Consider the following 24,925-nt stretch of genomic DNA (forward strand, 5'->3'; position numbering starts at 1 on the left):
AGTAGTTCTAAGTTCTAGGGGACTGATGACCATAGATGTTAAGTCCCATAGTGCTCAGAGCCACTTGAGCCAGCCAAACTACTCTTAAATATTCCACATGCATACCATGTCTCCACTCTTTTGTCATTACGGTGAACAACTAAAAAAGGTCTTAACAGCACAAGATCCAGCGGCAGAGTGCTGAAACATGGCCGTTCTATAGGTCCTCTCACACCTCTGTCGAAGTGGGGGAGCACCTTGCTACCGTATTGGTCAGCCACATTTCAGGCACTCAAAGCTCAGGTAAATTTCATCTCTTTGGTCCCACCAAAGGTGGCCAAAGGATCGTCTCAAAGATGATCATATATTCACATTCACTATCCACGGTTAGCAGACGACCATACATTCATTCATTTCACAGATCTCACCAAACTGGATGTAGGGATTTATTTTGTGGGAGTGCACATGTGATCAATTAAATAAATAAATTGTCATTCTTTCCCACACTGGTATCCGGCTTCGCTGTATTAATTGAAATTGAGTTATTTTACAAAAAAAATGTGTTGTTCTGACAAAAATAATGAAGTATGTTGTACCTATTTTCAATATCGGGCGGTACTGTACCCTTTCAGTGTAACTAAACTATGTAACATACACTCCTGGAAATGGAAAAAAGAACACATTGACACCGGTGTGTCAGACCCACCATACTTGCTCCGGACACTGCGAGAGGGCTGTACAAGCAATGATCACACGCACGGCACAGCGGACACACCAGGAACCGCGGTGTTGGCCGTCGAATGGCGCTAGCTGCGCAGCATTTGTGCACCGCCGCCATCAGTGTCAGCCAGTTTGCCGTGGCATACGGAGCTCCATCGCACTCTTTAACACTGGTAGCATGCCGCGACAGCGTGGACGTGAACCGTATGTGCAGTTGACGGACTTTGAGCGGGGGCGTATAGTGGGCATGCGGGAGGCCGGGTGGACGTACCGCCGAATTGCTCAACACGTGGGGCGTGAGGTCTCCACAGTACATCGATGTTGTCGCCAGTGGTCGGCGGAAGGTGCACGTGCCCGTCGACCTGGGACCGGACCGCAGCGACGCACGGATGCACGCCAAGACCGTAGGATCCTACGCAGTGCCGTAGGGGACCGCACCGCCACTTCCCAGCAAATTAGGGACACTGTTGCTCCTGGGGTATCGGCGAGGACCATTCGCAACCGTCTCCATGAAGCTGGGCTACGGTCCCGCACACCGTTAGGCCGTCTTCCGCTCACGCCCCAACATCGTGCAGCCCGCCTCCAGTGGTGTCGCGACAGGCGTGAATGGAGGGACGAATGGAGACGTGTCGTCTTCAGCGATGAGAGTCGCTTCTGCCTTGGTGCCAATGATGGTCGTATGCGTGTTTGGCGCCGTGCAGGTGAGCGCCACAATCAGGACTGCATACGACCGAGGCACACAGGGCCAACACCCGGCATCATGGTGTACACCACTGGTGATCGTCGAGGGGACACTGAATAGTGCACGGTACATCCAAACCGTCATCGAACCCATCGTTCTACCATTCCTAGACCGGCAAGGGAACTTGCTGTTCCAACAGGACAATGCACGTCCGCATGTATCCCGTGCCACCCAACGTGCTCTAGAAGGTGTAAGTCAACTACCCTGGCCAGCAAGATCTCCGGATCTGTCCCCCATTGAGCATGTTTGGGACTGGATGAAGCGTCGTCTCACGCGGTCTGCACGTCCAGCACGAACGCTGGTCCAACTGAGGCGCCAGGTGGAAATGGCATGGCATGCCGTTCCACAGGACTACATCCAGCATCTCTAGGATCGTCTCCATGGGAGAATAGCAGCCTGCATTGCTGCGAAAGGTGGATATACACTGTACTAGTGCCGACATTGTGCATGCTCTGTTACCTGTGTCTATGTGCCTGTGGTTCTGTCAGTGTGATCATGTGATATATCTGACCCCAGGAATGTGTCAATAAAGTTTCCCCTTCCTGGGACAATGAATTCACGGTGTTCGTATTTCAATTTCCAGGAGTGTATTTCTGGCAAGTAATTGACGAAAGGGCCCTGACTAAGTTCCCTTTCAACCAGCATTTAATGTCTAAAACATTATATGGACGAATAAAGCAAGCTGTGTTTCACACGAGTAGTTTTTGCTGAAGCGAGCTAATTCTTTGAAAGAAAATAATTTCCCTCAATGATCGTTATAATATTTGAGCTTAGGACAGTGCAACACACGAAAGTCAATGATTTGGGTAAAATAATTCTGGGTATTGAACTGCGTCGTTGCAAACTACTGAAACAACTATACTTGCGTCCAAAACTAAAGCAAGAAACCGCTATTTCCCCGTCCTGTGTAATTCACGATATAATCGTCCAAACTGTCAACCAGATGTCCGTACGATCGTGTTCTGCACGGAAGATGGCGTTCCAGTCAACGAGCAACCATGCAACGATGACCTCAGGGCAGCTATGAAACGACGTAGTGTTTGCCGGGTAGTCCTTTTGTACCCCGCCTGGTGGGCGGCGCGTGGGCCTGCTCCTGTGAACTGCTTCTGCAAAATAGGCCGAGAGTGAAGGACGCGAGTATGAGCAGGAAAAGGTAAAGTACTTCAGTACTGCGTGTAAATTTAAAGCACCTTTACTATAGGAAGAATTGTAACTGAACTTTGGATGAGACGAGCACGTAGATACGAAGCTGTACATTAATCAAATCTAACATCGGCTAGAAGTTACAAAGGCAAAATCTGTGCTGGCTCGCCCACTATGAAATAGAAACAATGTTCTTGGTCGTCTACTCGGAATCAGAATGGGCTGAATCTGGAGCGCCGCTCGTAGAGCTGGACAGCGCCGGCTACAGGGCGCTGTCGTCGGAGTCGGTGTCGTAGTGCCAACCTAAGAACTTTTACCTTCACTGTGGCATCGTAGCTATCGATACCACAAGTCCCACATCCACAATAGCTGTGTACAGTCACAGACAGTGCAGTATGGCACATAGAAGACTGCAACCAGACTCCCTGCGGTGGAGGGCCAGGGAAAGAAAGGAAGCAGGGCACTCGGAAACTGATGTGGGCCGATGGCATAACGTGAATCGATAAATGTGGCGACAGTGTATACAGACCGAAACTGTATCCCGAAGACGAGAGCGGAGCCGACCACAAGTGACTTTAGAAAAGAAGACAGTTATTTGGCTGTAAGTGCACTTGCACGTGAGCTCGCAACATCCACTGGACGTGTTGTATCGAGGCAAACTGTGTGTAGAAGGATCCGGTGTTCTGAAGGAATTTTCTTCTGGAGGGAACGTGGAACACGATTTTGGGACCCAAACATTCTGGAAAGAGACCTATATCGAGGAGGATTCCTAATGGTGTGGGCAGGGATTGTGTTTACCACACAACCGCTCTAGATGAAATTGTACGGGTGAACCGACAAGGTTTAATTGCTGTGAGGTATCGTGACAAGATCTTAGGACTTTATCTGCGATTGTTGCGAGGTGCTGTGGACTGAGATGTACTGTTCGACGATAATGCTGGACCTCAAAGAGCATACATATGTGGTTGGTTTGGAAACGGAAGATACCGCACGCAGGATGCTGCTTGCTAGCCCTCCGGATCTGAGTTCCGTAGAGCACGTCTGCGATGCAGTAGGGAGACGGGTTGCATCACGTCAGCATCCACCGACCACGCTCCAAGACTCGCGATCAGCTCTGTAGGGAGAGTGGGCGTTATTGCCTCAACATGAGACTGGTGACATCACGCACACAGCATGCGCCGTCGTTTTGAGGCCTGTGTTGCTGCCAGAGGTGGTCACACCCCATACTGAACACGTTAACCAGTTGTCTAAACGTGCGTGCAAATCGGTTAAGCTGTAAAAAACGAAAAACTTTTTTGTCTACCATTATGCATGTTGCAGTTGTTTACGTTTTGTATTCTTTACATGGTTTCTACTTTAATATCACCGGTTTATACAGTTTTGTGGCAAAATAGAAGTGACCTTGCAAAATTTCCGTTTGTTGCTTTAATTTTGGACACCAGTGTAATTTGCCGACGGTTCGACAGACTTTCTGCGGCTGTCTTAAGGGAGCAATTTAGTTGTTTTAGTGGCTTACAGTGACGATCCAATACACAAAATTATTTTATCCGCAATGGCTCCTGCCGAGGAAGCCTACGAACATTCACGGATGTCAGCGATATTGGTCTACAATTCTGTAAACCCGACCATTTGCCCTTTTTGATACTCACGCAAGGCTATTGGCTCCGGAAGTGATTTTGGATAAATATGGGCTAGATACTGACAGGGCCTGTTGGCTTGTGCACTTTTAAGTAATCTCAGTTATCTCTCGATACCTAGACTGTTAATAGCGATATCACTCATTCGTGAGTATGTGGGATGTTCAAGCATTGGCACGGTAGTATCCTCTTGCGCGAATAAACACAGAGAGTGAATCGAAGATTTTTTTTTTAATTTACTGGTTTTCGGGACGTGCCCATAAAGCCATCTCAAAAGTGCGTGTCGAGTGTGATGATATGAACACAACACCCATTCCCCGAGTATAGAAGGCCTCAGACCCGGTCTGGAATCCGATCCGGACCGTTTCGGCAAGCAATCGGTCGCACTGACCTTGCAGCTACCGGCGGAAGGTTTGGATGTCTTCCGTGACTGTGCGTATCAGCAGGAGTACATGATAAATCTTTCGCTCACTTCTGACTGTAGAAATTATTGTAGGCTTGACGCATGGCCCTTCTTACAGATGCAGGACTTGGTATTAAGTTTTGTCTGTTGGCATTCCTGCAACCCGCTGTTTAGCGAGAGCGTAGTAGTTTCTACTTTCGCCTAATTTTACGAAGGGTACCGTTGCACCAGGGTGGGTCTATGCCGTCTTATGTTACGTTACTTGGAACATACGTGTGCAGATTGCGGCCTATAACGTCTTTCAACTTTGACCACAATTTTTCGCATTTGGCAGATCTGAATTGAAAATTCTGAGTTTGTGTTCTAACTATTGTGGTAGCAACTACCATTTTGAACAAACACGAGTAAACTGCTACTCATCTAAAAACACGAAAGAGCCTATAAGTTTAAAGCATTAGGTGTAGAAGAAAGAGCCGAGCGGTTCTAGGCGCTCAATCCGGAACCGCGCGACTGCTACGGTGGCAGGTTCGAATCCTGCCTCGGGCATGGATGTGTGTGATGTCCTTAGGTTAGTTAGGTTTAAGTAGTTCTAAGTTCTAGGGGACTGAAGGCCACAGCTGTTAAGTCCCATAGTGCTCAGAGCCATTTGAACCATTTTTGTAGAAGAAAGAGGAGAACCGGATTACAATGATTATAATGATGATGATGCTGATGATGATGAAGGAGAAGAAAGCAATAAAAATGTTAATTGCTTTTGAGATAATGACTGTACATATTACCAGTATGAACCGTGTGTTAATATTAACGACAAATGAGAGATTTATACCAAACAAATTAATAAGAGAATGAACAGATAACCCATGGTAGACAAAATAAGTCACAACACTGTTCGGAAAACAACAAGTATGACAGATTTAAAACAACACCAAATTTTCAAGACTGTTTACGTTTTGCAAAAAATCAAAATATAGCCCGGGCTTTAAAATGAGATTTTATAGTTTCTACAACAAAACTCTGTCGTAAAATCCGACAGAAAACCCAAAGATATGATCAGCAGCCCCACTGTGCGATAGCAGTGGTAATGTTATCGGTGACAGTGGCGCTAAAGCGAAGTTACTAAGCACGATTTTCGGAGAGTCAACCACATAAGAAGATGCCGTAAACATTCCACAAAGCGGATCAAGAACAACTGTCAATATGAGTAACTAAGAAGAATATTCCCCTCGGAGTTGTGGAGGAACTCCATATTGATGGTATAACTGCGAAAGTTACTTTGTCTGTCAAGCTTTCAGGACTAAAACGGTGAATCGATTTTGACAAAGTTTGGAATGGAGATAGCTTGAGCGCTGAAGAAGAACATAGAGTAATTTAAAAAGCGTGTAGTATACCATATTTATTGATTTAAACAATATAGTGTGAAATATGGAACACTAATTACTCTTCGAAAAACCTATTTATTTTTACCACATTTGTGAAAATACTTTTATTGTTTAATATGTTCAACACAATACAATCCATCGTAATGAATACGATGTTTTGTTCAATCTTCTACGTGTTTAACCCATACTTCCCTAGGCCTACTAACATCATCCACAAGCCCGGTGCTGAGCGTCTGCTGTAAGTTTTTTGTTGGGCTCATGTTTGCGTCAACCGCTCGTGATCACGTGCTCAGCCATGAGGTTCCACGATTTTGGTTTTCCAGGTTCAATTCCCGCCCACGTCGATTGTTTTTCTGCACGTGTCAGAATGTATGTGTTGTCGTCACCATCATTTTATCATCATCGACGTGCAAGTCACCGAGGTAGCGTGAAATAAGACGGTTTGAACCAAGCTCCCGAACATTCCAACCAGATTCTCCCGGCGAATAAAGCCGTACACACATTTCATTTCATTTTAGTGATACGCGATCGCAGCCGCGAATAACGTCTAGAATACAACGTCTATACAATCCTCAGCTTCTTTAATCCATGTGCGTCCGCATTTCCATACTAATGTTATAAATGCGAAAGTGACTCCGTCTGTTACGTTTTCATGAGTAAACCGCTGAAATGTTATTCATAAAAGATATTTGTTGATTTAAAGAATATAATGTGAAACATGCAGCAATAATTGCTATCTGATAAAGCTGTGGTTGATATGTTCTACGTAATATGATTCAACGAAGTCAATACAATGCTTATTCAATTCTCAACGTATTTAATCGATACATCCGAACTAATACCAGTATTATTAACTGTGAAAGTATGTCACTCATTTACGTTTTTACGACTCTACCGCTGAACCGATTCCGGTGGTATTTGATATGGAGATAGCTTGAACCCTGAAGGAAGACTATGGGATACTTTAGAAAGTTGTATCTTTTTGAGCACTATTAAAATTGATAATTACGGTACACGTGAGTGGCATGCAGGCGACGCTCGTGCGATGGTTTGCGAGTCTTCGTGTCTATAGATAATTCCGCGACAGTGCAAATTCAATGTTGTTGTTCGCGTAGTTCATGCTACTGAATTCCTACACCACTTAGCAAAGCTGGACACTTTTGGTGCAAATACTACTAGAAAATCGGACGGTAAACCCGAGAACCATATTTGAAGCTATTACTACAAGCCTCGCAAACGTAAGTCTGATTTAAGCTGCGAAAGTTACTCGCCTGCAACAAAACTCAGAGCAATGTCATGTCGACCGGAACTTGGATACAGAACGCCAGGCGGCCGTAAGAGCTACAGAGGCGTTAGAACAGTCATACAAACCCGTCACATTTTAGAGTAGACGCTGACCGTCGCGCGTCTCTTACAGCTTCCAAGACGCTTGATAACTCACAACGACGGTGTCATTTAGAGGCTGTAGGACAAACAGAGAGTCTCACCTTCACATGTCGAACGTGGGAGGCTTTTGGTGATAGACCACTATATGCGCAGGTGTCTCGTAAACTTTCTAGCTTAGTTACAATCACTCATCATAACAAAACTTGCGATCGAAGCAGCGGCTAACAGCTAGTCATTTAATGAAGGTAAGTCTTCGGACACATATTTTGTACCAATTACTTTTCTTTCGGAATACGCTGATTTAATAGCTTCTATTTAGCAATCATATGCAAACGCTCGCTCGACGAAAGTTCCGTATTTAAAGAAACGAGAGTTGCGCAGGTCTCACCAATTAGGAAATTTGTGGTAAGTTCCTATGGGACCAAACTGCTGAGGTCATCGGTCCCTAGGCTTACACACTACTTAAACTAACTTAAACTAACTTACGATAATGACAACACATACAACCATGCCCGAGGGAGGACTCGAACCTCCGACGGAGGGCGGAGCCTCGCGAACCGTGGCAAGGCACCGAATACCACGCGGCTACCCCGCGTGGTTGTCTCACCAATACTGAAGAATTAAAGTAGGAGTAATACTATGCATTACAGACTCACATCGCTACATTCGATTTGCAGTAGGCTTTTGGAACATATATTGTATTCGAACATTAGGAATTACCTCGAAGGAAACGATCTATAGACATACAGTCGGCACGGATTCAGGAAATATCGTTGTCTTGCAACACGACTGGCTCTCTATTCACAAGAAGTAAACATGCTATCGACAGGGAATCTCAACCTGAATCCACGTTTCTAGTTTTCCAGAAAGCTGTGAACACCATTTCCCACACGCAAATTCTAATCAAATTGCGCCCCTACGGAGTATCGGAGTTGTGCGACTGGATTCGTGACTTCCTGTCAGAAGGAACGTAGTTCGTAGTAACTAACGAAAGGTCGTCGAGTAAAATACAAGCAACATCTGGCCTTCTCCAAGGAAGTGTCTCTGATCTACATAAACGATTTAGGAGACAACCTGAGCAGCCCGTGCTGTCGTTTAGCGTGTAATAAAGTCAGCTGAGGATCAAATGCAACCTCCAAGTGATGTAGATAAGATGTCGATATCCTGCGAAAAGTGGCAATTGAGTCCAAACAATGAATACTGGGAGATAATCCACGTGACACTAATAGGAGTCCGTTAAATTTCGGTTATACCATAAAATACACAAATTTAAAGGCTATGAGTTCCACTAAATACCTCAGTACTAGAGTTAAAACAACTTAAAGAGAAAGCATCACGTAGAAAATGCGTGCGGAAGTTGAACCAAAGACTGCGTTTTATTGGCAGAACACTTCGAAGATGAAGCAAATCTGATGAAGAGACTGTCCCCTTACGTTTGTCCGACCCCTTCTCGAGAGATGGAGTGCTGTATAGGGATCCTTCAGTGATAGGATTGACGGACATCGGAAACGTTCAAAGAAGGGCAGATCCTTTTCTGTTATCGCGAAACAGGGAAGGGGAAGCGGGGAAAGAGTGTTCAAAATGGTTCAAATGGCTCTGAGCACTATGGGACCTAACATCTGAGGTCATCAGTCCCTTAGAACTTAGAACTACTTAAACCTAACTAGCCTAAGGACATCACACACATCCATGCCCGAGGCAGGATTCGAACCTGCGACCGTAGCGGTAGCGCGGTTCCAGACTGAAGCGCCTAGAAGCGCTCGGCGGGAAAGAGTGTGTCCTGCAAACTCGGATCATTAAAATATAGGCTTTTTTGTTGCGACAAATGGTTTTTAGAAAAGTAGTCTGGATGTGGTTCAATGAACCCTCTGCCAAACGCTTCAGCGCGAACTGCAGACTGATCATGTAGATGTAGATGGAGATGTAGTAGGGAAACTGGTTTTCTTCGTATTGTCGACGCTTCAGTTGGGTCTCCGAGCCCCTTGTACCTTACGATCACAGCAGCGCGGAATCCGGCCGTTGCGTGCCTTGAGCCGTCTTTGCAGATAACGTGCGGCATGTGGGCGCAGGCAGCTGTTTGTGGCGCGAGCTCACACAGCACGGGCAACTGCTGGCGATTAATGTTGTTTACACTCGGCTCCATTGACAGCGGGCTGAGTCAAGAGGGACTCCCTCATTCTTGCGACGGATGTCGTAACGTGACAGAGAGCACAGGCGTTGCGGCAGGAAGCAGATAAGGGAGCTCTACGCTTGTCGGGACGAGTCCTGCACGCCTGAGAGGTGAGCGGCGGGGCTCTTTGGTAGGCGGCGATTCGCGGCACTTCAAGGTAGTTCTCTGGAAACCGCTTTATCGCGAGCGGCGCGATAACACGGCCGAGGGATCGCTAATCCTTTCTCGTGATTCCCAAGGTCGTATTCAAGTCTGAACCTGCAATTCTGCTCGCGACCGCTTCTTTCATGCCAAATTCGCCGCTTCCTTCGCAGGAAAGCAATCGGCGCTTCTGAAGACAATCTCCGACATTCTGCCACTCCCTTGCGCCTCATTAAGAACTTCTTTTTCTGCTCTGTTTGCATTCTCGTCACAATTACACAAATGCAGTTCATGTACACATAGTGAAAGGTAATCTAGAAATCCGACGATGCCACGATACGACAGTGGAGTCTTTGGAATCGGAAGGTAGCAGGCATAAGATACACGGAGCAGCTTGCACAGAAATCATACTGCAGTTAGAAGAACCAAATGACTTAAAGAGAAGCACTAGTTGAGTGCAATGAAAAAGCTGTGAAGGGAACCAAGGAGGTATTGGAGAAGAGATTAAAGACTGGGAAAAGTAAGGAAGGAAGATTAGGATTTAACGTCCCGACGACATCGACGTCATTAGAGACAGAACACACGCTCGTAATGTTTCAAAGTAGGGAAGGAAATCGGCCTTGCCATTTCAAAGAAACCATCCCGGCATTTTCCTGGAGCGATTTAGGGAAACCACGGAAACCTAAATCTGGATGGCCTGACGCGGATTTCAATGGTCGACCTTTCGAATACGTTCTGCTGACAACTGCACCACCTCGCTCGCTATTAAAGGCTGGGGAGAGGAAATTAAAACTTCAAGGTTGCTCGGTATCATTTTTATTCTGTAGAGATAACAAGGGACTTCAAAAAGCAGTTGAGAGGAGTGGATACTGTCTTAAAAGAAGGTGTTGTAAGATGAACATCGACGGAAGTAGAAAAAGGGTAAAGGAAGCTGGTCGAGAAGGTGAGCTGATGCTGAGTCAGTCAGGTTACGTAACATTATACTAAATGTAGTACATGTGTTTTGTTGTATGAGCACTAAAATAAATGACGATGATCGAAGTAAGAGGACATAAATAAAATACAGAGTGCCAATGATTACTGGAAAAAAGATCTAGTATAAATATAAGTGTCAAGAAGTCTTTGCTGAAAGTATTTGTGAGGAATGTAGCCATCTACGAAAACGAAACGTAGACCACTAACAGTATAGACAGCAAGGTTGTGAAGTGTGCTGCTACGCAAGAATGCTAAACATTAGTTTTTTGGTCTGACCAGTGAATCGAATTGGGTAGTAAAGAAATTCTGTTCTCATTAGACTGTTCCATTCGACATGTCTTTTAATTCTTCCTCATTTTCACTGAGGGTAATAATGTCGTCAGTGAATCCTAGCGCTGTTATAGTTTCAACCTGAATTTTCCTCCAATGTTTCAACCCCCATTTTTCACCGTCATTGCTTCCTGGATTTATATTCTGAGCAGTAGGAGAGAAAGACTGCGTACATGTTTTACACTGTTTTTAATTTGAGTTCTTTGTTATTAGTTTTCAATTTTTATTGTTCCCTCTCGGTTCTTGTATACACTGTATATTACCCATTTTTCCCGATAGCTTATACCGATTGATCACTTTACATTGCCGAACAGTTTTAGTAGGTCAACATATCCAATGAAAGTTTTTTTTATTTTTCTTGCATCTTGTTTCCATTATGAAGCGCATCATCAGAACTGGGTTTCTGGTAACTTTAGATTCCCTAAAGCAGAACTGATCCTCATCTAACAGATTCTCAATTATGCTGTCCACTGTTCCGTGTAAGATTCTCGTCAGAAGCTACGATGCATCGGCGCTTGAGCTGATTGTGTGAGGGCCACGTTCAGCTGTCCTTGCGATCTTCGAGATTGTGCGGATGTCATTTTTCCTGAAATCTGATGCTATGGCTCCAGTCTCACCGATCCGTAATAGTCTATGAGTCGTCGCTTCGTCCAATGATTTTACAAATGCCGAAGGAATGTTATTTATAGATTCCGCCTTGATTTATCACATATTCTCCAAAGCTCTCTGAAATTATGCTTCTGTTACTGGATGCCCTGAGTGTCGCAAACTGACATCGGCCTTCTCTTGTATCAGGACGCTGGAGTTCCTGCTCCACACGGAGGACTTCTGTGCGCTCTTGCCACCTACCCGCTCCCCCAACCGCGGCTAACAGTGGAGTTCCCTTTGTACTCTTGATGCTGCCGCCTTGGCTATTAATTTTACTGATGTTCTTCTTGAATAGAAAGTGTTTATTGAACAGCTATTCAAGATAGATTGGTATCATGTTGTTTATCTTAAAAACTGGCCATCCAACTGCTGTTAATTCTGACTGTAATCCAAGTATGTCGGGGTGCACTCGGCCTCGTGCTCACCGATTAGTAGCGGCTCCGGTCAAAGAAAACCATCGCAACGACCGGCAGAGCGGTGTGCTGACCACACGCCCCTCCTATCTGCATCCTTAGCTCAGGATGCCACGGCGGTCGGATGGTCCCGATGGGCCACTTGTGGCCTGACGACGGAGAGCATTATTTTTTTTTTTAGGCCAAATATGTGACTTTGACAGATTGTATCATACACTTGAAAACTGTTTCACAGCCAAAACTGTACAGTACTGCCCTTTAAAAAAAATCCATACAAACTACCTATCCAGACAGCTCATCCAGTCCGAGAATCGAGAGTCTCAGCAATTTTTGCTTGCTATCAACATTAATACTGGAAGATATTAGTCACAGAGATTCCAAAACTTCCGAGAATGTTTTACTTTAATGTTTGAAGTGAAAAAAGAAAAATTTTTGTGTGATATAATTACAAAATCACTATCTTCGTCTTCTTACTTACACTATATATTTCTTCTTGCCAAATTTCATTGTTCTGCGTCAAGAGGAAATACCCTATAGGTTTTAAAAAGTGAATTTTCGATTATCAAAATATATGACATAAATGGCCGTATCTTTTGATTGCCTTACGCGGGCAAGTGCTCTACCAACTAACTTAGGTCCCGAGTTCGAGTCTCGGTCCGGCACACTATTTTAATCTGCCAGGAAGTTTCATATCAGCGCACACTCCGCTATAGAATGAAAATTTCATTCTTCAACTTGATACGTCCGCACTATCTTGAGAAAAGGGGGTCTTAACAGACGGACGGACAGGCAGACTGACTGACAAAAATTAACAAATTTTTTCCACCTTGTGATATATTTACAGATTAACAATTTTGGGATTTCCTCCTTTGTTTCTGGCGCAAAACTTTACTTCTTGCCCAGTTTCATGACTATGGGTCAACGAGAAGTACCTAGTAAGTTTTGATGAGTGAGTATCAAAATATGTGACGTAATTGGCAGCATCTTTTGATCGGATTGACTCAACAGCTTCACTTTGTTACATCGCCAAGGGTCCGTGCACCTTAATATGTGACACAAATTTCTATCCTTTCCTGTAAAAAAATGGGTTTTGAATTATTAGACATTTAGACAACAGTGTGATGCTATAGGGGTTTCGTTTTTACCGACTGAGTTAGGGAACCCCAAACAAGAGAAAAATAAAGGGAAAGGAAATTCTAATCCAAGTTACGACTGTCCTTTTGGCGAATTATTGTCATTAAATATGAAATTCGGCTGTGTATCCGGTAAAGTATTATTATCGAGACGACTTTAGCCAGGTTCAGTTAATTGTGTGACTGACGATCGTTACAGCCATTGTTGCACGTACGGTGTTTATCGCTCCAGCACGATGCTCGAAGGTGACTGACTATTCCTTCAGCAACTCTGGTTACCGGTGTGTCCTCAGTGCTTCGTTCCTGCGCCTCCCCTATCGGACACTGACGTGTACCAGCGCGTCACGTTTAACGCCTCGCCTCTACACATTTTCGTGTTCCGGTTCTGGACTAATGTTGCGCTCGGTTTCACCAGCAGCCTGGGGACGGCGACTCAGGGGGCTGGGGAGGGGAGCGGGGAGCGGCTGCAGGCGCGGCGCTGGTGACGTGGCGCTCGACTTCGCACGGCGGCCGGGCTGCTAAGTGGCGGCGGCCGGCCGGGGTCAGCGCTCCGGCGCCGCCTTCCGCCGCCTCATGCTGACTAGAGGTGGACAAAGTCGTTCATCCTTGGGAACTAGTTCACTGGTGATCGCTCTTTTTTGGGAACCGTTCATTTTTACTCGTTCGCCGTTCACTGTGCTTGGTATATGGTTCTCATGAAAAAATTAAAATTAGTAGCATTGGTGACTGAAGATGGAAGGCGCCAAGAGGGGGTACTTGCCTCCCCCCTGGAGTACAGAGTTTTTATTCACAACAGAATTCTCACACACTTGTAATTTCCGTGATTCTGCAAAACATCTCGTTTAGCCAAACTGTAGCGTTATGTGGCTGATCGCAGTGAAATAATATAAGGTGGCGCACGAAAAACCGGCCCCGAGTACAGACTGCCAATTACGCACGATTTGTCGACCGCTACGATAAACATGTAGCAATTAGACAGTGTAGAAATATCAAGTAAGCTAATGCAAACAACATCGAAACAATGGATGACGACTGGTAAGGGACTATGAGCAGCTAGTACTCGGGACCCATTTTTAGTGCGCCACCCTGTGCCACTGAAACAATATTGTAGAAGTTATCATATTCTCTTTACAAAACGTGACACCATACACTCGATTACGAAGCGTGGGCTTCATTCGGTTGTAAGTCGGTCTGCCTTCCATAACAATGAACATGCTCTTTTCCCTTGTATCAAGAAAAGGCTAGTGTGTGCCGTGCCGACGTCATTCGCATGTGCAATAACAAAAAATCTTGCCTTTTTACAAGTATTTCTTCTGCTATTTATCGAAATAGTGAAGTAAGATGATACGCTGTTTTGTTACCTGAAAATATGTATGTATTATACACCACGTAATTTTTATGTAATTTACGTAATTATAAAATACATTTTAATAACCGGTCGTGGACGGTGAATAGAATACGAAAAGAACCAGAAGTTCACAGTTCAAAAAAGGTTTGAAACAGATCTAGAATGGCCGTGCAAAGAGAACGGAACGAACAACAAAAACTCGATACTGAACTATGATCAGTCGGCAGTGGAACTGCGACGAGTGGCCACGCGAAGAAGGACGAGTCTGGCCGAGCGAGGCCGAGACAGACGGGAACGTAACCGAGGCTGGAACGAGACCGGCCGACATTTCGTTCGGGAACGAGACCAACCGTTTCCCTTTGCCGGGAATTATAAGTAGGAAGCCGCGACCGAAGTGAACTATGAAAGACCGTTCCTTAGAATTCGTTCCTCGGTCGTTCCGTTCATCTTGGTGAACCGTTCCTTTGGACCCGTTAGTTCGCGAACGGCCCATCCCTAATGCTGACTGCGCGCTCTCCCCTCCCACTGCTACTCCGTCTCTGCACCCTCACCCTCCTGCTCCCTCTCCAGTCCTGCCCAACCAAGAAAGGAATTCTCTCCGTCTCCATACGGGCTGGTCAGAAACAGTCTGAAAACCTTGTTGGAGTGTTGCAGGGTAGGCTGTTCTACGAAATAAGTGCTAAGAAAGAAATTGGATACGTCGCGCCATTTCCGAGTTAATTAGCATCGGACTTGGCCAATCAGGCGGTTGCGGCCCGCCGGATACAATCAGTGTGAGTTGTTCCCCCAGCGCAGATGACAGCGCACGAGACTGCTCGCAGCGTTTGGTTCACCTTCGATCCTTACTACCGTCCCGTGTCCACTTCTTGTATCGCTCTTTTCGTTCCATTTTAGGAAACCAAACGAAGAACAAGTAAATGAATCCCGATCGACAAAACAAGCGAATATCCCAGGAGGAAAGGATAAGATGAAACTTCATGGATTGACTGCGTATCTATCTTAGCGTCACATAGACTATTAATACAAGCACGAAACATAAATATGGGCAGGGACTGTCCTGTTGAATAGTGGCACAACGGACCATGATGTAGCATGACAGGAGCGTGATATCCGTGACGTACTGTTGCGCTATCATAGTTCCCTCAGTCACCACTAGCCGTGACTCGAACTCATAACCGATACCTGCCCACTCCACGACGCCAGCAGTATCACCACTGTGGCACCAAAACAACGCAACAGTGGGACCTCTCCTGAGGTCGCCGCTATACTCGAGGACGATGGTCACCCAGGGTTTGTGTCTATTTTATTTACACGTCTAGTTCCGTAGGACAAAACTGAGGAGCAAATCTCCAAGGTCATGGAACGTGTCAGTGCATAAAATTACAACATAAAAGTAATAACAGATAAAGTGAAATGTTCATCAACCCAAAAAAAGTCAAGCCGTAAGTTTAAGTAAACACAATCACCAACATAACACAACAATCAGCTTAATTTTTCAAGGAACTCCTCAACAGAATAGAAGGGGTGACCCATGAGGAAACTCTTCAGTTTCGATTTGAAAGATTACTGCTAAGATTTTTGAATGCTTGTGATAGATTACTGAAAATGGATGCAGCAGATTATATATATATGTCTGAAACACTTGTAGGGATGTTGCAGGGCACAAAGAAACAAATTCAATACGTTGCGCCGTTTCACAGTTATTTAGCGTTGAAACTAGCCAATTGGGGCATCGGGCGCTCACATTCAAGCGGCGTGCCAGGGGCGGTATTGCCCAACGAGTGCTTTGTGTGGTTACATACGACCACCCTATATATATATATATATATATATACGTGGGGGGACGAAAAAATAACTGACATCGTAATGCTGCACGTCGTGTACTTATAGTAGCAGGTTACGCCGCCAGAGGGTTGAAGTAGGAGCTCTACTGAGTCATTCTGCCACGCGGCGTCACCCAACAGTGAGAAGTGTGGTTTCTTCGGCAGTTCTTTGAGTGTGCGTGCAGTGCAGACGTGACACGAGGAAATGGCTTGTTCTTACGAACAACGTGAGGCAGTGAAGTTTTGTTTCTTGTTCGGTAAGAACGCAGCAGAAACTGTTGCGATGATTCAGACAGCCTACAAAGACCATGCTCTTAGTAAAACGCAAGTGTACGAATGGTTTTATCGGTTTAAAAAGGGAGAAATGGTGGTTGAAGGTCAGCCCCGTTCCGGTCGACCTTCAGCTGCTCGAAGCGAAGAAAACATCGATTAAATCCGTGATCTCATCAGTGAAGATCGAGCAACTCGAGAACTTGTCCGGGTTTTCCTGGAGCTCAATCCAGATCATCTTGACCATCGATTTGGGGATGTGAAGAGTGGCAGCAAAATTCGTGCTGAAGCTTCTTACTGGAGATCAAAGTGATCGTCTCGTTCAAGCCTGTCTCCAAATGAAGGACAGGTTCAAAGATGATCTACATTTTTTCAACAAAATCATTACAGGTGATGAGTCATGGTGCTATGCATACGATCCAGAAAGTAAACAACAGTCATCACATTGGAAGTTATCTGGCTCACCTCGACCAAAAAAAAACTCCACAAGTGAAATCGAATGTGAAAACGATGTTGATCTGTTTTTTTTTTTTTTTTTTTTTGACATCAAAGGGATCATACACTCTGAATTTATCCCTGAAAACCAGGCGGTAAACTAACAATTCTATTTGGAGGTTATGAAACGGCTTCGCAGAAGTTTGTCGCGAAAACGTCCCGCTTTGTGGAATTCTGGCGTGTGGTTCCTGCATCACGACAACGCTCCCGCGCACATGGCTCTCAGCGTTCGCCAGTTTTTGGCCTCAACGAAGACGACTACCTTGACCCACGAGCCCTATTCGTCGAATTTAGCACCCTCGGACTTCTTCCTATTCCCGAAGATGAAAAGAGAGTTGAGAGGGAAGCGTTTTGCGGATGTGGAAGACGTAAAACAAAATGTCATGAAAGTGCTATCAGGTGTCAAAGAGGACGAATTTAAAAGGTGCTTCGAACACTGGAATGAACGTTTGGACAAGTGTATTAATGCTAATGGGGAGTATTTCGAAGGAGATTAAGTTTGTATTTGAAAACAATAAAGTATAACTAGGCCATTGCGTCTGCGTGACGACACATTCCGATACATGTGCAATCGTCTTACCTCTTGGCTAACCTGCTGCATCTGGCTCTTGGCATAGGCAACGAAACTTTGACAATATTCCACGTTTCCAACTCTTTACTATTCCGTGACATTACACTACGAACTGTCTCACAGAGGTTTTTGTATGAGTTCATCGATTCCAACTGTGGTTCCTTAGTGACATTTGGTTTATAGGCATTATTTCGTGGTCTAAGGCGTATTTCTCTGCTTAATATGTCGTCTTCCAGTGCTGAAGACATCATCAGACACTATAACGACTCAGAAAGCAGTGAAAACTCCGGCAGTCTCAGGAATGCGAATTGTTTATACATATCCCCGCAATATTCTGTTCGTGACCTCATCAGACCGCCTCCAGGGCCCAAAAGCTCATCAGATGTTGCTGAACTATAAGGGAATAAATAATATTGTTTTCGTTCACCGGTTTAGTCAACACACCGAATACGCCAGACAGAAAGAAACGGAATCCAGTATCAGTATTCTGCGTTTGTCGCAGCGTGAAACTGTTGTGTTTGATATTATCGATGAATACGACATTGTTGAGCTGTCTACAGGCTAAGAAACCATGTACGTGTCCTTTGGCCAATAATTCATGAACATGGTTGTGCGTGTAGTACACTGATAGGTAACACAAAAATAGGGAATGCTAGATAACGAACTCCATCAGCGAGTATGGACGCAAAATGCTAACTAGGTTTAGAGAATGAACAGAAGTGTGGTTGTGTGCTAGCTGATGGAATCAGCTTGTCATCAGCCTCAAGTAACGTGTAAACCACGGATAAGCTACGACAAAGAGAGCGGCCTCAATGCTGAAGGGACTACGTCTACATCCACATCTGCGCTCCGCAATCTACTTTATAGTGTAGGGCAGAGGATGCTTCACGTACCACTGCCACTTCTTCCCAATTTCTGTTCTAGTCGAGAATGGTCCATTAGAAGAACGATTGTTGCTAAACCTCTGTCAGAGGGCAAACCTGTCTATACTTTGTGTACAAGATTGGTTATCGAGATGTACGTAGGTAGAATCAATATGTTGGTTGACTCTCCTTAACAACGTACGCTCTCGGGATTTTAAACCAAAGTGACTCAAACGCTTCTCTTGCAGTGTCTGCTTCTGGAGTTGGCTGAGCAGCTCCTTGACGCTTTCGCCCTTACTACATGCACATGTAACGATACGCACTGATGTTCTTTGAGCCCTCCTGCTCCCTCGATCAGTCCTATCTGGTAAGGATCCCTGACCGACGAGCAATATTCAAGTACCGGCACAGGTCGAACAAGAGTTCTGTAAGCTGCGTCCTACACTGACGGACTGCATTTCCTGAGGATATTTCCAGTAAATCTCACTCTGGCATCTACCTTGCTTAGGATTGGCTTTAAGTGCTCGTTGCAATTTAAATGGTTTCGTGCGCATACTCCCAGATAGTTAACGGATGGGACTGCTTCCAGTAACTGTTGCCTAATCGTACAACCGTTGGTGTACCTGCCTGTTTAAAAGCAGTACACTACATTAGTTTATGCAGAGGGCTAACCAGCGATCCCCGCATCATCAGCGGGAACGTCATGGAACGTCTAACGTTATCACAAGGTCATTTACACATTGTGAAAAGGAATGACCCTATAACATTGCCTTAGTGTGCACACTACTTTTAAGTCTGAAGATTCCTCTCCATCAACAATGACCTGCTGCATTTCATTAGCTAGGAACTATTCGGTCCAGTCACAAACCTAGTTGTATGTTCCGTACTCTCGCAGTTTCTCCATTTAGTGACAGTACTAGGGAAACTGTATTCCAATAACAATTTCTACAACGCGTTTGGAAGTTTAAACCTGCATCACAAGTAGATTTATTTGAATTACGAGGGGTGTTCAATAAGTGATGCGACACATTTTTTTCTGAAAGCGGGTTGGTTTAATTTTCTATTGCAATAAACTGTATTATTCCACACACTTTCGCCTACAGAACCCTACTTTTCAACCTAATCTATGTCCAATACGAAGGTCTTACGCCAGCTTACTGGAAAGGCCTGTATGCCCGCACGGTACCACTCTATTGGTCGACATCGGAGCGAACGTCTTGCTGCATCAGTAACCAGCACATCATGCACGTACTACTTGCCGCGGAGTGCATCCATCATTGGAACAAACAGATGGAAGTCGGATGGTGAGAGATACGGACTGTAGGGTGGATGAGGAAGAACAGACGAATCAAGCTTTGAGAGCACCTATCGGGTGTTCAGATATGTGTGAGGCCTTGGAGAAGGAGAACTTCTTCTGCATTTTTGTGGTGATGACACACCGAAGTCGTTTCTCCAATATCCTGAAGATAGCATAATGCATTTCAGAGTTGATGGTTACAGTATGAGGAAGGACATCAAACACCGTAACACCATCAGAGTACCAAACACCCGTCGCAATGACCCTACCGGCTGAGAGTGCGGCGTTGACCTTTTTCTTCGGACGAGAGGTGGTTGGGGCCACTCCATGGATTGCCGTTTTACTTCCTGTTCAAAGTGATGAACTCACGTTTCATCGTGACGATGTTCCACATCAAACTGTCACGGTCATCCTAGTATTGCGCAGGCAGTTCCGCACAGATGATCGTTCGTTGCTCTTCAAGATCTTCTGTCAGGCGTCGAGGAAGCCAGTGGGCACACGCCTTCTCGTGTCAAAACTGGTGGACAAGTGTGTCATCAGTACCAACAGGGACGTCCAGATGGGTAGCGATATGCGTGATTGTGATGCGTTGATCGCCTCGAATGAGAGTGTCCGCACGTTCCAACGTTGCAGGCGTTACAGCTGCGTGCTGCCAGCCGGCACGCGGGACATCGGACAGGTTTGCGCTACCTCGCTGCGATGACGACAGACGCCACGCCCAACGACTCACCGTGCTTTTGTTCACGTCCAGTTTTCCGTAGACGTTCTGCAAGCGCATATGAATACCTGCGAACCTCGTATTTTCGGCCAAAACAAATTCAGTATCAGCTCTGTGCTAGGAACGTACCTCTGCTACAGACGCCATTTTGAAGACTACGTACACCGCAGTCAACTACCGGAGTTTCATGAAACTATAGGGTCTGAATCGGGAATATTCTACAATGTCTCACAAGAAATTTCGCATTTTTACATCCGAAACTGACCGATAAAAATGTGTTGCGTTACTTGTTGAGGCCTCGTCACATGGTATGCATGTGTTGTGTTACGACTTTGGCATAACCTGTGGCATTGGCCAGCAGACAAAAAGAAAACAGTGCAAAGAAAGTATAATAAAACAAACTGTTATTTCGGGGTAAGCATGGGTGATCTTTGTTTGCGTAGATGAATAGAAATAAAGACATAAGCCATGACTGAGACCACTGATCTAGTTTGCTTCTAACGGATGCGAGATATCTCTTTCGGTAGCATTTAGGTGAATTTAGCACAATATTGCGCAACGTGTGTAATGGGCATCAGCATCGAACATATGTTTTCAGTTCCCTCAACCTGCAAAACGTGGGTCGTCATACACTACATGTGAGTATTTCAAACAGTCTGGTCCCGGTTTTCTGATGGAATCAGCATTCTCCTCTGCACAGCTGTGCTGTACGGCGTGCGCCGTCGTAACGGACTAGTTTCGTCAACGGTCGAAGCATGGAAGTCATGGAACGACTGAGACGTAGACGCGAGGGGCCGCTGGCGCGACCACCGGAGCGAGCAAAGTCCAGAGGCAGCAGTCACTCGCACAAAGCAGGCGCGCCGACAGAGCGAAAAGAGCGCATCAGGAGTAAAGTTACGTAACTTCAAAGTCTTCGTTTTTGTTGATTCGTCGTGGACGTAACACATAGGTGCGACGTGAAGTGAAGCTTAACCGTCGAGGTAATCTTTTCTTCCTTGTGTTTCAGCTACTGTAGCGTAACACCGGGTATAACAAAAAGGTATGGCCCAACTTTCAGGAAACGGTCTTCACACATAGAGAAATAAAATATGTTATTTGGATATGAATCTGGAAACGTTTCGCTTCCACGTTAGAGTTCATTTCCAACTTCTCTTCACAATCACATCAATCATGAGAAACAGGAGGTACCAGCATTACATGAAACAATTTCTAATAACAAATTTTCAAAGTTCCCTCTCGGTTACACTGGGTTAGAACGTACAGTAAGTTTTAGTTCTTAGGTTCACCGCAAATGTTTGATGTCGGAGTGATACAATGGCAATGTTGACACGTGACTCACTTTGCTGCATTTGTCGACAAATGACTAACCTCTTTGCACTGCTAGTATGAAACACGTAGCAGCAGCTGTCTAGTGTCTGTCACGAACTTAGATACCGGCACAGTGCAATGGAAGTGTACTCTAATGCGGAGTTAGGTGGCGCATATTTGCTGTACGGATTAGCGGGTGACAATGGCCGTGGCGCTCGCCGTTTGCGTCGGTAGAGATTTCCAGAACGACGGTGCCCCGACAGGAGGCCGTCTGAACCAACAGATCGTCGTCTTAAGGAGTTTAAGCCCACCACTCGCGACGGGGGGAGGCGTAGGGTGACGAGGAGAGCTCAGCTGCTGGAGGAACTCCGTGCAGGAGACGAAGACAGTAGTGTCACTGTAGCACAGTTAGCTGCAGCAAGTAATGCTGAGCACAAGACTGTCTGGAGAGTGCTGCGTGACAACCTGCCGTATCTGTAACATGTACACCATTATCAGCAGCTGATTTTTCTGTACGGTTACACTTCTGCGTACGGTGCATTCAAAATTGAGTCAACCCTCAACTCTAGGAAGGCGTTTCATACTGAGCCTGATACCTTCTTTTCCTGTGTGTTTCCTATATTTCATATGTTGAAGAGTTGTATAAACTGAGTTCTAACTTGCAAATAAAGCATTTCCGGACCGTTGTCCACATAACACATCTTCTTCCGCTACGTGTGAGGACTGTTTTCAGAAAGTTTGGCCATACCAGGTAGAGGAATGATTGTTTTATTTCTGTGGTAGTCGATGAATTCGTTTCTCTATTTATTAATGTAGTTTACAGTCAACTAAACTGAATGTGAAAATACTCCTACTTCTCTGTAATAAGCTATTGCTGTTTTTCATTGTGTTTCACTATTAAGTGTTCTATTGAAACATTACTCATGCTAACAACAGCGTGCAAAAAACCATCCGCACCTATTGAAAAGAATATTAAATCCTCTGGTCCTAGTCTGGTTACGTACACGTGAGCAGCATGCCCCAAAATGTCTTACATAAGTCTGGGAATTAGCTTTCTTTATATATTTAATCACGCAGATGAGACGAAATTTTTGTATTTACTGATTTGTTTAACTTGGCAAAGTTAGAGCCATCAAGAACTCTCTTACATCTAATCAGGCACACTCACATATTTCGTCACATTCAGTACGATAAATATGTTATAAGTTACATGTAACGAAGGAGTCAGCATTTAAAATTTACTATGGTGCAGGAAAAACAGATTTAGAGTTCGTTCATGACAAGCGGAACAATACTGTTTCCCTGACAGAGACAAATTTAGTCACATACGTTAGTTCTTTCTTATTATGTCATGAGGTTGCCGGAAGGAAGTGCTTCAGTTGGTTAAAAGCAACAGGGTACTAAATTGCGCGCAGAATATACGATAGCTTGTTCCAAAGTTGGACAGCAGCGACAGAAAAGGAATTTGCAATTTTTTTAAATTTATATTTGCGCGTAAGGTACAGTGAAGCGACTCTAACAGCCTCTCCTGTACAAATGTCAACCTCACCTACCCGAGTTGCAGCTAAGGATTGCTGCACGGTACACCCTGTTATTGCTAACGAGGCTCTGACGACCGAATGTTTCCCGGGATAAGGAAACCCCCCCTATCAAGTGCCAACGGTCTCAAAGAGAGCGGATGAGCGGATAGAGGCAGGGCACTCTCTTGTCCTTGGAGTGAGAAATTGCTCCTAAAGGCGGAAGAACTTCACAGTCAACGGCATAGGATGGAGAAGGCAACGGGAAACCACTCCATTAAAGATCACTCAAGATATCCCAAGAATCAGTAGCGCACCATGCCAGAATCTTCTGTTAAACATAAATCCGGAGTAATAGTCCCCCAATCGGATCTCCGGGTGGGGACAATGGAAGGTCAGGCAAAGTTGAAGAATACACTAAAAATAGCAACATGGAATGTAAGAACACTCCTCCAATGCGGGAAATTAGAGAACCTCAAACTAGAGATGGACAGAATGGGAACAGACATAATAGGAATATCTGAGATGCGATGGCCTGAACCAGGAGACTTCAGATCAGGAAATTATCGTATCATTCATACAGGTACTAACCAAGGAACAACTGGAATCGGTGGAGTTGGAATAATTCTAAAAGGAAAACTCGGGAATCTAGTCACAGGATATGTGCAATTTAACTCTAGGATAATACTAGTCAAAATTGGAACCAAACCAAAGAACACGGTAATAGTACAAGTCTATATGCCGACATCGGCAGAAGAAGACGATGTAATAGAAACAGTGTATGAAGACATCAACAAAGTTATAAATTATGTTAAAGGTGAAGAGAACTTAATTATAATGGGAGATTGGAATGCTAGTGTTGGAGAAGAGAAAGTTGACGGAATTGTAGGGAAATATGGTCTAGGAGATAGGAACGAAAGAGGAAGCCGGCTAATTGAATTTTGTGCCAAAAACAAGTTGGTCATAGCGAACTCCCTTTTCAACCACCATAAAAGAAGAAGGTACACGTGGAAAGCCCCAGGAGATACTAGAAGACACCAAATCGACTATATATTAGTAAAATCGCGTTTTAAAAACCAAATCAAGGATTGCAGAAGCTACCCGTCTGCGGATATTAATAGTGATCACAACCTTGTAATGATGAAATGCTTACTCAAACTCAAGCGATTAGAGAGAAAAACGAACAAAGTATGGAACAGAGATAACCTAAAGTCTGAAGAACTAGTGATCCCTTATGCACGGAAAACTGATGAGATGGCATCAAACATTATTCCCGGGAGTACTAACGAGGAGTGGAAACAAATCAAAGAAGGCATACATAAAGCAGCAGAAGAATTTATTGGGAAAGCCAAACCTGTAAACAGGAAAGAGTGGATAACACCTGAAATAATTTGTCTAATGGAAGAAAGAAGACTATACAAAAATGCCTCTGACGAGCAAAGCGAAAACAAATATAGAAAGCTTAGAAACCAAATAAACAGAGAATCTAGGAAAGCAAAAGAAAATTACCTCAACA

The sequence above is a fragment of the Schistocerca nitens genome, chromosome 9, assembly GCF_023898315.1.
Source record: "Schistocerca nitens isolate TAMUIC-IGC-003100 chromosome 9, iqSchNite1.1, whole genome shotgun sequence".
Lineage (NCBI taxonomy): Eukaryota > Metazoa > Arthropoda > Insecta > Orthoptera > Acrididae > Schistocerca > Schistocerca nitens.